The sequence below is a fragment of the Pteropus alecto genome, unplaced genomic scaffold, assembly GCF_000325575.1.
Source record: "Pteropus alecto unplaced genomic scaffold, ASM32557v1 scaffold45, whole genome shotgun sequence".
NCBI lineage: Eukaryota > Metazoa > Chordata > Mammalia > Chiroptera > Pteropodidae > Pteropus > Pteropus alecto.
Genome location: NW_006442491.1, coordinates 17,944,870 through 17,945,436, shown reverse-complemented (window position 1 = coordinate 17,945,436; position 567 = coordinate 17,944,870).

The following is a 567-nucleotide window of genomic DNA, read 5'->3' as shown; positions in this document are numbered from 1 at the left end:
TTGCTCATAGCCAACTGGGCATCAGGAGGCCCCAGGGCCTCTTCCCAAGGCTTCCTAGGGGAGCTGGGGCAGAGGGCTGTGGAAATGGCCTCCAATTACTGGCCAGAGCAGGAGGCGCTGGCAGCCCTGGGGCCTGGGGTCTGGAGTTTCCTCTAGAGCAAAAGAGGGCTCTCCAGACCCAACAAGCCTGCCTGTGCTGTGGCCCAGGCTGCACCCTTGCACACTCTGTCTCTGCAAGGCGGGGTCAGGACAGGATTGGGGAAAGGCCCAGAAAAAGATGTTTGCGTTCTTTAAGGAGTAGATAGAGAGTAGCTGGGAGACAGGGCACAGGCATTTATTTGGTCATGTGTGGAGGGGCAGGGCAGGGAAGGAGCAAACACAATGAAGAACAGGAGGAAAAACGGGAGGAAAGGAAAAGAAAGGACGATAGATAAAAGGAACATAAGAAAGAAGAGAAAGGAAAAGAGAGAGAGAGAGGGCAGGAGGAGAGGAGGGAGGAGAGGGAAATAGAGATGGAAAAAATACAGGAAATAAAGGAGGGAAAAAAGGAAAGGTAGATCCACACAG